Genomic DNA, 11,842 nt, shown 5'->3' with positions numbered 1-11,842 from the left:
ATATTAAATTGTAAATCTCACTTCTTTGCTATTAAACTGTCAATCCTTAAAAGAATCGCAAGCCAGAAAAGTCACCCCTAATAATATTTATTAAAAAATAAGATAACATGAACTTTATATGAGACACAACAGCATTTTTAACACGATTTTTGACCTTATCTGAATACCAGACAGCGTTTATATCATTATTTGTCCAGATAAATGCCATGAATTGACGTCAAAAAAGTCAAATGTCCTTTTTCCACTGGCCATTATACCTTGACACAACTTTAAAGAGTAAACTGAATTTAAAACACCATAGGTTAATGTCTTTTTAACTGTGTGCTAGCTCACCTTCATAATGGACATGAAGTTAGTCCAATCAGCTTTCATTTCGCCTTGCTCATATCATTGTCCCCTGCATAATTATACCGTATTTGTTGGTATAAATACAAGTTCCCTCTAAAGTTTCCTCAAATAAGCCAAATCGGGTTTAAGTTTGCACTGCCAGGGGAAGAAATAACGGTTCGAAAAACTGCAGGAAAAAGATGAAGACGTTTTTGATTGTTGCCTTGTGTCTTAGCTTGTTGTTTGTGGGTAAGTTTTACATATGCAAGTATAACGACAAATTGCTTGATATCACAATTTTGATTTTGCTTTTTAAAACCCGATTTTCTTTCAGTTACCAGTATGGCATTGACATTAAAAGGATACACGTAACAACTGTTCATTTTGTCAGGAAACGTGGCATAAAGCGGATCTGCCTAGGTTAAACGACGATTTTCCCATGCTTACCAATAAAATTAATCCGTTCCTACATTCAAGGTTTTTTAATTTTGGTTTTTGTAATAATCTCTAAAAATTCCAGACTGTGCATTTATATCTCTGGTGCCCTAACACGTGCTTTTGCAATTCAGATTTGTTAGGAAAAGTGTAAGTTCATAATGAAGAGCTGACGGAATTATACATTATTCATTATAATTTACTATAAGTTGAATCTTTTAGTCATTTAGCCTAGAAAATCCCATATCTGACAAGAGAGTGTGTTGTCAGTGCCAGGAGATTAGGGGAGACCGGGGCTAGTTGGCCCCGTTAGACACTTTTGGCCTTGTAGAGCCAACTAGGAATGGGTTAGAGTAACAAAACTGGTTTCAAAGTAAGCCCAATGAACTAAGCTACGTATGCAACGCCATTATTTTTCAAACATAATCCCAGATGGCTCACGATTTGACAAAAAACGCAGTTGACGTCAGGGGGGCAAGTTGGCCCCCCTATACGAAAATGAAGAATATATCCCATGTACACGCCTTGAAATACATTTTTATACATTTTTAATTTATTAAATTGATTTTTGAGTCTTTGATGAATAAATAGTTCAAATGAGGCAGATTTTTTTTAGGTTTCCGTACGTCACGTTGTAGGGGGGGGGGGGGGGTATGTGTTGCAAGAACCAAAATATCTATCAATAAAATTTGTTTTGTTTTAATTAAGAATAAATTAATAATGGTATAAAGCTGCAGGTTTTTAATAATTGAAAACGAATAATAAATTTCGTATTAAAAGAAAGTAACAAATTCAGTTTTAAACCACTGAGTTTGTTTCAACAATGGTCTCTCTCTAGGGAGGGGTGGAAAATCCCCTTGGGGCCACATATAACACTTTAAATGCAAAGGGAATCCCCTTACAATGAATTAAGGCAAAATAAATGTTTTTCTAAGGAAAGTCCAATGGATTTACTTTTTAATACATACAATCAACAGAACATTTCTAATATAAATTTTCAAAAAAGCACCGGAGAGCAAATTAAATAAAATCAATCAGACGGTAAACACCGGCAAGCTTTGTCAATTTCACCAACTTGTTTATTTCAAACAGCGTTGCGCGCAAAGGATTGTGGGTAATGTGAGGGTCCAACTTGCCCCGAGTCATGGGGGCCAACTAGCCCCGGGTGCACATTATTTATTTTAAAGGATGTTAGCCAATTATGGTGCTAGAATGAGCAACGATGATACATCTCCGTGAAACTTGAAACAATGAGCTTCAGTTTGATGCCCTATACATATCTTATATTCGATCAAAAGCATATGAAAATAGATTTTTAAATCTCTTAAACAAAACTACTTTTAGGTGCAAAAAAAGTTTATTTCGACTCACCGCTTAAGTAAAACTTTTTAACGTCCGACACTGCCTTAGCATTGTAGGCTACGGTCACTTTACAAGAGTATGTGGCCAATTTTTTTACCTCGTAGTTACTTTTTCATAAATTTACAGGGGGGCCGACTTACCCCGGGGTCCAACTAGCCCCGGTCTCCCCTACCTATTCTTGATTTATTTCCAAACATCATAAATACATTTGTTTACAGGCACACACACGTGCGTGCAAAAACACACACACACACACACACATACACACACACTGATTTGTCGTATACCCTTCTATATTTTATATTTAGTTTTCAATTCAGATACATGTCCTGTATATAAGTATGATTAAGCATAGGGCGCATTCAGAACTAGTTGATGTGCGGACTTACTAGGCAGCAGATCAAAAATGGGGCACACTTTACAATGGATTCCTGACTCCAACGCGCGGTGTCCCAGCACGGGCAGAACACTTAAATTTCGTCACACTTTCAAGTGGATCGGGCGATATTTGACCCACGCATCATTTAGTCCATGGATCAACTGGTTGTGGATGCTGTCTTAGATTTACATCTAGGTAGTCTTTTAAATAATATAGTGAATATTTACCAGTGTGTCTTTTTCATTTTCAGCAGGCAACGCAAAACCACCTTTCTGTGGCAAAAACGCAGTATGCGTGAGGTTTGAACCGAACTTCAAGGTTCGATACAACGGCGCCTGTAAAGCACCAAAGTGGCAATGTATGTGCCCGCCAGACTACAGTGGTGACCCGTACGACGAATGTTATACGGAGACTCCGTGAGACAAGTACAGTGTATGTAGAATGTCAACTCACACCGCATGAAAATCTAAACTAGTATCTGACACGCGTCCTGCCTTAATCTGCACAACTGAAATATCCTCATATTGCTATCTCTCTCTCTCTCTCGCCCCCCTCTCTCTCCTAAAAACATACACAAAAATATCTAAAATATTAAAATATAAATTGGCGTTTTTCCCATATTATGTCACACATTATGACAAAAATAGTTATTATTCCATGACTTTCTTCACAGTTGAAATATTATAATTAAAATTTATTTATTTCCTTTTTTTATATTTCAGAATAAAAGAAGGACGAAAAGTCGTTTTAATGTGCCACGGCCCAAACCACAAATACTATAGCTTTAATGGGACAGACGATAAAAATATATACATGGTGATCTATTATTACTATTAAACTTCTGTAAAACCCCACTGCAGTAACCACTAAGAAACTGTGTTGTACCAAAAATCACTTCACATCCTATATAATAATTCGTTCGTTTTTACGGGGGACTAAAAGATGTGTAATGAGTAATAAAATATTCGCTGAAAACGGATATTTGTGTTTGTTTTTATACATTTAAGGTCGTATTATTTATAAAATGGTTTCAAACATCATCATCACACGCCGCACGGACTTTTCTTGGCCATCTTATTCGCCAGATCTCAATCCCCCCAGTTTTTTTCCTATGGGGGCCCTTGAGAAAAGAATCTACGCTAACAAACAACAAATTCTAGAAACTTCCAAAGACCAACATACAATGAGAAGTAAGACTGTATTCCCACAGATTTAAGATCGATCTATCCCCTGTGGGGAGTTTCACTAGATTACTGTCAGCTTAGCCGGCTGAAATGTCTGTCCCGCCTACTAAAAGCTGTAAGGGGGTAATTAACCTCGGCTGACTGCAATTTAGCTTGAACCCCCAGGGAGTTAGGTCGATCCAGATGGATCGATCTAAATCTGTGGGAATACAGTCTACTAAACAGTCCTACTGACATCATTGCAAGATTTTAATGTTCGTGTGGCCCCGTTATTCAGCAGCAAGGAGCGTGGATAGAGCACATTATCAATCATTGAAATTTGACTACATTTAAGGTTTCAAATTTCTGCAGAATTTACAAGGATAAAATGGCCACTCTATGGAACAATTTAGTGAAAGAAAGTTTGAAATATCAAAATGCATGTATATCAAAATTGAGATGGAAAGTCAAATAGGTCGTTTTTAATGGAACATCCTGTGCGTGTACATATACATTTATACGTCATATAGGAATAAATAATAATAATAATAATAATAATAATAATAATTACTATTATTATTCATTTACAGCATCGGAACTAGATGCCGCCTGATTGATAAAATCGGCCCCATACAAACAAATTGGACACAGTAGAGAAAATTGTACAAAACAAGCCAGAGACACATCTATGACTATCTAGTGAAAATCAATTAGTGGCAGATATCTCATTGCCTATATTTCTTAAAATTTGTAAGAGTGTGTTCATGATAAAAAATTTTGTGATCAATAAAATTATTATCATTGATATTATTATTTCAACGTCCCCTATATCATTTCTGAGAAATAAACTTACTTTTAAGTAATACTAAAAGTATTAGGCAGTACATACATATTTTATTGAAAAATGATAATTATTATCATTATTATTACAATTATTATTAAAGATTGGTCCATAAATGTGTTGTACATGTATCTATATTATCCAACAATCCTTTAAATGAAAACTGAACATGAACATGAAGTTCCATAAGTGGCAGTAGCCGTTTCAAAAAGCAAGTTTTATACCTCATATTTATTTGTTTATGTTTATTTATTTATCTATTTATTTCTTCTTTCATTTATTTTCTATTCATTTATGCATTTTCACCTTTTTTCTCATGTAATCATTCATTTTCAAAAGTGCCTGTGCTACAGTAACATCTCTTTTGATATAAGCGTATAAACAACAAAATAGAATCTTTTTGTAGAATAATATTGAATAGAATAAATAAAGCAAACACCCATATCCGTTTTCATTGCACAATTTATTACCTATTATATACTTTGCAGTTCCCCTTTAAGACAAAATTCGCATATTTGACAAATGTATTATTGTTTGTAAAGGATGTGAATTAATATTTGGCAAATTACAATGGTTTTAGTGATTTTTCAGTAACTTAATACTAATAACAGAGCACCACGATATTTTCGTAATCTGCAGTCTGTCCCAGTGAGGTTATAGTATTTGTGGTTTTGGCAGTGTCACATTAAACGGCTTCGCATCCTTCTTTTATTCTGAAAAATAAAACCAAATGAATAAATTTTAATTATACGTGTATTATCTTAACTCTCAACCGTGAAGAAAGTCGTAAATCAGGTATTGTCAATTTTCCTTAATCCATCCTGTGAAAAAGTCTCAAAGTAATAGCAGAATTTTTAAAGACTGCTGTTAAAATTCATAGTTCACCTGCAATTTAGTACATCACAGCCACTAATTGTTGATGGTGCTGTAAATAGCTTAATTAATTAATTAATTAATTAATTAATTTTATAGCATAACATGCATTAACAAGTGTAATTTAGCATACTACATTTGTAAACATATATGAATGTATATCCTTATATATTTTGAAAATAATGTAGTCTGGTGATCCTGCAAATGTATTCATATCAATCAGTGCTCAATAAACTTATTATTATTATTATAGAACGAGACTTAAACGGAATAACTGTTAGATACTAGTTTTGATTTTCGTGCAGTGTGAGTTTGTGAGTCTGTGCATACTTTTCCCATTCCCCCCCTGAAAACATTCGTCGTACGGGTCACCATAGTAGTATGGCAGGCACAGGCACTCCCACATTGGTAGTTTACAGGCACCGTCATATCGAATCTGAATGTCGGGTTCAAACCTCACGCATACCGCGTTCTTGCCACAGAAAGGTGGCTTTGCGTTGCTCGCTGTAAATACAAAAAAAAAAGGATTGATGAATATCTCACTCAAGCTCGTAGCCAGCAATTTCAAAGAGCTTTTTTTTTCTGAAAAAGTGGACCTTTTACCATATAATCCCCATGTACCTAGAGTGGACCATTTAACAGCAAAAAGGGGGGTCCTTTTGAACCCCCCGACCCCCCCCCCCCCCCCCGGCTACGGGCCTGTCACTGTATTATTTGAAAGACTGACTGAATGCAAAACTTAGAGAGCATTCACACCCAGTTGATCCATGGACTAACTGATCCGCGAGTCAAATATGGCGTGACAAAATTTAAGTGCTCTGCCCATGCTGGGGCAGTGTGCGTGGAACCCGTTATCAAGTGCGCGCCATTTTGATCCGCGGACTAGTAAGTTCGCACCTCAACTGGTTCTGAATGGGCCCTGTTGAATCAGTTAAATATATAAAGGACATGTATATGAACTGAATTGAAAACTAAATGTAAAATATAGAAGGGTAAACGATAGAATAAAAGTCGCTGAATACAACATATCAGTGTGTGTTTTGTGTGTACGTGTGCGTTTGCACGCACGTGTTTGTGTGTGTGTGTGAGTGTGTGTGTGTAATCAAATGCATTTATGATGTTTGGAAATAAATTAATCATGGCACTTTTCTCGCCAAAATGAACAGTTTTTATCAGTGCCCTGCAATTAAAAAAAATGCAAAATTTCCATTTTGATATCAAGCAATTTGTCGTTATACTTGCACATGTAAAACCTACCCACAAACAACAAGCTAAGACACAAGGCAACAATCAAAAACGTCTTCATCTTTTCCCTGCAGTATTTCAAACCACTATTTCTTCCCCTGGCAGTACAAACCTAAACCCGATTTGGCTTATTTGAGGAAACAACTAATACGGTACAATTATAAAGGGGATAATGATATTAGAAAGTCGAAACGTAATCTGATTGGACTAATTTCAAGTCCATTATCAAGGTGCGTCAGCACACAGTTAAAAAAACATCAAGCTATGGTGCTTTAAATTTGGGCATGTCTTTAAAACTGTCAAGGTGTTGGTAGGTGCAAAAAGTTCGTCAGGGGTTGGTAAATTTGACTTTTTCGACGTCAATTCATTGCATTTATCTTTTAAGATAAAGATAAAAAACGTCGTCTTGTATTCAGATTAAGTCAAAAAGGTCAAACCAACACAAAAAAATATGTGTGTGTGTGTGTGTGTGTGTGTGTGTGTGTTTCAATCACCTTGTCACTTCAAGTATACATGTATGTCATTTCAATACAAGTATTTTTCCACTAAATATCTCAATTTTCCTGTCATTTGGTCTCGAAAGAAAATAATAATAATAATAATAATAATAATAATAATAATAATAACTTTCTTAGATAGAAATTTTACTTCTGTGTCACACGTTGTTCTAATTTGGTTAAATGACCTTCACTCTATACGAAAGTTCAAACGTATTGATAATTTTACTGGGACGATTTGAGTTGCAACTCATGACATTCTCCCCTTAATAAGATAAAAAAGTGGATGTCAAAGGTAACAGAATAAGTGAACTGAACAACCATAACCGCTTTCAGTACACATGTATTATCCACTCCATCCCATAAAACTGAAAACTTCACAAACAGATTCGTGTGTATAGAATTTGAATCAATCTTGTCTTTCTTAATGATTGTGGCAGTGGAATTTTACAGCAACGTAACTCACATAATAGATGACCGCAGCCTTTTTATCACACGTAACTTGCCATTATGAAACCATTTGTGGTTGTGAACGTGTCACGTGGTACGGTTGTACGTCCGTTTTAAAACTAAAAATAAAAGCAAGTGGGTAGATTTTCATATATTTTTGTGTTAATTTGTTTATCCTAACACACACAAGATACTTGGAATGTGAAGAAAGTCGTGATACAAACCAATTTTTTACATTTTTTTCGTCTTGGAGGTTTTTGCTGTGCGTTAGGCATAGGCCTAACACCAACGCTCTACACGTACATTGTAATGTACGAGAAGGCATTTTATTACCTTTGTAATTAATTTTGCTGAACAGAATTTGATTTGCAACAGCACGTGTGTGGATACCCTCTACCAGGGCCATATATTAATTTTTCAGAAGATATTCGCAGATATGTCTTTTGATAAATAGACGGTCATTTGGTTCTGTGTGAACCTGTAACATATATTGTCTCTGTCCACTCAGCATTTAGGGGTTAAAGCATATTCTTTGTTTGCGAGATATTTAGTGAAACTATACTTGTATTAAAATAACATATACTTGAATTGACAAGGTGATTTTAAAACACATAACGTACGTAAAATACTTTTTTTGTGGCAGGTTGTCAATCTCACTTCTTTTGGTAACAGATTGCGAAGGTCCCAAAAGTAACGAGAGGGAAAAGTTACTTTTCTTTATATTAAATTGTTAATCTTACTTTTCTGGTATTACACTGTCAATCCTTTAAAAACAGCAAGCTAGAAAAGTCATCCTTAATAATATTCAGTGAAAAAATAAGACACCACGAACTTTATATGAGACACCATAGGAATACAAGACAACGTTTTTATCATTATTTAGCCAGATAAATACCATAAATTCAAATTCACCACCCCCTTGCGAACTTTTTGCACCTGTCATCACCTTGACAGTTTCAAAGACATGCCCAAATTTGAGACACCTTAGGTTGATGTTATTTTAACTGTGTGCTGACGCACCTTCATAATGGACTTGAAGTTAGTCCAATCAGATTACGTTTGACTATCTCATATCATTATCTACTATGTAATTATACCGTATTAGTTGGTATAAATACAAATTCTGCCTAAGATTTTCTCAAATAAGCCAAATCGGGTTTAAGTTTGCAGCAACAAAGGAAGAGATCTCCAGAGAAAAGATGAAGACGTTTTTAATAGTTGCCTTGTGTCTGAGCTTGCTGTTTGTGGGTAAGTTTTTCGTTTTTTAATAAGTATATCGACAAATCGCTTTAATATGAAAATGGAAATTTCGCTTTTTATAAACTGATCTCCTTTCATGTACCAGTAGGGCATCGACCTTTAAAGGATACATGTAAAAACTGATCATTTTGTCAGGAAACGTGGCATAAATCTGATTTTCCTCAGCTAAACGACAATTTTCCTATGCTTACCAATAAAATGAATCCATTCCGTCGGTCAAAGGTTTTTGTAATAATCTCTTGAAATACCAGAATGTAACGCCATTCCGTCATTCATAGCTTTTTAAGTTTGGTTTTTGTTATTATCTCTTAAAATGCCAGAATGTAACACGCATAACATAGGTGGCGCATGCTCGTCATTTTTTTGTGGAACGGTCCATTGGCATTACCAGGCCCGTCTGGATATGGGAATGTGGCTGCCTGCTAGACGTCATGTAGTCACCAATAATAATAATAATAATAATAATAATAATAATAATAATAATAATAATAAGTAAACCCATTTCATTTTTGTAGATTTGATTCCGTAGTTGTAGGCCTAATATAGGCCTAGTTTATAACCTACTAAGAGTGCGTGCTCCACCGGGAGTATTTTTGACGTTTGCACTTACTTATCAAGTTAGGGAAGCGGAACAAATAATTTTTGTATTGACCTACAGGTGGTGATAGGTACATCTATATGAAGGACCCGCCAAACAATTTGTCCTAATTCCAAAATTTGTTCTTGTTGTAAAAAAATGTGTTATAAAACAGTGCAAAACAGATTAATTGTGCATTTATATATATATGGTGCCCTAACACGTGTCTTTGCAATTCAAAATTGGTCAGCAAAAGTGAAAGGTGATAATAATGAGCTGGCGAAATTATACATTATTCATTATAATATTTGTTATAAGCCAAGGCCAGGAGAGTGCCTATTCTTCATTTTTGTTTACACACAAACACACATATACAAACATCGATTTATTCGTACTGTTTTTATTTTGTCGTTTGTATACGTTATCAGAATACCCTTCCATATTTAACATTGACTTACTTTTCAATTCAATTCAAAATCAATTATATTCACTAATGTATCTTTTTCATTTTCAGTTGGAAACGCAAAGCCACCTTTCTGTGGCATAAACGCGGTATGCGTGAGGTTTGAACCGAACCTGCAGGTCCGATATGACGGCGCCTGTAAACTACCAGATTGGGAATGTCTGTGCCTGCCAAACTACTATGGTGACCCGTACGACGAATGTTATACGGAGACTCCGTATAAATAGGTAGGTAGACAAGTAGGTAGAGAGTCAACTCACACCGCATGATAATCAAAACTAGTATCTGACACGTGTCCTACCTTAATCTGCACAACTGAAATATCCTCATATTGCTCTCTCTCTCTCTCGCCCTCATTCTCTCTCGCCCCCTCAACTCGCACTACATGAAAATCAAAACTATTATCTAGCACTCGTCCCAGTTAAGTCTTAACTGCACAACTGAAATATTTAATAATATTGGTCTCTCTCTCTCTCTCTCTCTCTCTCTCTCTCTCTCTCTCGCTGCCTCATTTATTTTTCTGCACGTGTTTTTATTTTCATGTTTCTAAAGTATTTAAATACAAAATATTCTAAAATCTAAATCGGTGTTATGTCCCACATGAGAAACAATTATAATAGTTGTTCGTTCCACGACTTTCTTCACAGCTGAAATATATTCTAAGATAATTGAACTATAATTAAGTCAATATAATATACGTATAATTAAATTTTATCATTTCTTTTCGTTTTTCAGGATAAAAGAGGGACTGAAAGCCGTTTTAATGTGACACGACCTTAACCACAAATACTATAGCTTCATTAGGACAGATGGCGGAATATAAAAAAACCTGGTGATCTATTATTGTCTTAAAGTTTCTGTAAAATCCCACTGCAATAGCCATTAAGAACATTGTGTTGTGCGAATTATTAATTCACATCCTAAACTATAATTCGTTCGTAATATGTGCGAATTTTGTCCTTACAGGAGACTGGAAGAAGTAAAATAAATAATAAAATGTTCGTCGAAAACGGATATGGGTGTTTACTTTATTTATTCTATTCTTTTTTCATTTTCATTTCATTTTGTTGTTCACACGGTTATATCACAAGAGATGTTGTTGTACCACAGGGGCATTTGGCTATTAATAATTATGTAAAAAAATGAGAAAAAATATACATAAAATGAAAGAGAAAAATAAAAAATAAATAAGCATAAATATTTCTAAGTATGCAAAACATAGCTGGTCTTTGACATGGATAGTACCCAGCTATTGAGACTTAAGAAGCTTTATGTTCAGTTTTTCAGTAAAAGGATTGTTGGGTAATATAGATACACTAAATTTATGAACCATTTTTAACAATAATAATAATTATTATAATATTTATTTTTACAACGAAAAGATGGGTGTAACAGTTTATTCTTAAGTTATTAAATTTCAACAATAAGTTATTCTTATATGGCAAGTTCTATTAAAATTTAAAATTAGGGAATTATGAGAACAAATTTGAGTCTTGTTGTTGCTAATCATTTGTGTAGTACCAATGAAAATACTCTTTCGTCATAAACTAATTTCAATTTTTTTCTCTCATGAAAAATACTTCGATGTACCTACGGGCATCTTCATCGGCCTCCGAGTGACACACAGCATTTTTATTGCTATTATATGCTTAATTATAACAGATGGAACCTTTTAAACATCGTTTGTGTAGTTAATCGCTATTGCATTTCTTTATGAAAGTTCACATTTGGCAGTCACTCCCTGCGCAGAGGGTGGAGTTGATAGCTGTATGGCATTTTCAGTTGGAAACTACAAATATAGGGCCTACCTCATTCCAGAACATAGGAAAGACCTGTAACGTGGCAGAGAGTCACCCATGATAGAGAATCCGCTTCATTGGTACAGGTAAGCCTCGCCCTTGATTTTGACCCGCTTAGGTCAAGCTTACCCTAACCATTAAAACTAAATAGAGGGCGGACTAACTGTTACC

At 34.9% G+C, this 11,842-nt stretch overlaps 2 long non-coding RNA genes across 3 annotated transcripts; one reads left to right on the top strand and one right to left on the bottom strand.

The window, feature by feature from the left end:
* Positions 1–5,037: 5,037 nt before the first annotated feature.
* Positions 5,038–6,753, bottom strand: LOC147760297 (uncharacterized). The gene is made up of 3 exons (XR_015330925.1): positions 6,638–6,753; positions 5,711–5,884; positions 5,038–5,220 (listed from the first exon to the last, which is right to left on the bottom strand). It is a non-coding gene; the product is annotated as an uncharacterized LOC147760297 (long non-coding RNA).
* A 1,927-nt stretch (positions 6,754–8,680) lies between these two features.
* On the top strand, positions 8,681–10,886 carry LOC106175863 (uncharacterized). 2 transcript variants are annotated; one of them, XR_001239715.3, is made up of 3 exons: positions 8,681–8,820; positions 9,924–10,099; positions 10,608–10,886. It is a non-coding gene; the product is annotated as an uncharacterized LOC106175863 (long non-coding RNA). The 2 variants fall into 2 exon arrangements; XR_001239716.2 differs by having other exon boundaries at positions 9,924–10,103.
* Positions 10,887–11,842: the final 956 nt, after the last annotated feature.

The sequence above is a fragment of the Lingula anatina genome, chromosome 8, assembly GCF_051362555.1.
Source record: "Lingula anatina isolate TDL-2025a chromosome 8, LinAna3.0, whole genome shotgun sequence".
Classification (NCBI taxonomy): Eukaryota; Metazoa; Brachiopoda; class Lingulata; order Lingulida; family Lingulidae; genus Lingula; species Lingula anatina.
Note: the sequence above shows the minus strand (reverse complement) of the source record. Positions and strands in the feature narration are given on the sequence as shown.